We start from the raw sequence: 257 nt of genomic DNA, 5'->3' as shown, positions 1-257 counted from the left end.
TTCTCCCACTCGCCCCGCTTCCTGATCAGCTTTCCCTTAAAAAACAGATCTTCGCCCGACCATATCCAAGAGAGCCCTGCACTTGAACATAGAGGAAGAGAGGTGATGCTCAGCCGCCCCTGACCTTGGGCAGCTTCCTTCCTGTCTAGTGGGAAGATGGGCACATCGGAGCAAGCCTGAAAAGGAGGCAGAGCTGAGTTCAAATGCTGATCTAAGTGGCTATGTTACTTAACCTCCTTGGTCTCCAGATTCTTCAT

The sequence above is a fragment of the Pteropus alecto genome, unplaced genomic scaffold (genome assembly GCF_000325575.1).
Source record: "Pteropus alecto unplaced genomic scaffold, ASM32557v1 scaffold39, whole genome shotgun sequence".
Lineage (NCBI taxonomy): Eukaryota > Metazoa > Chordata > Mammalia > Chiroptera > Pteropodidae > Pteropus > Pteropus alecto.
The sequence above is the reverse complement of the archived record's forward strand: the minus strand, read 5'-3'. Positions refer to the sequence as shown.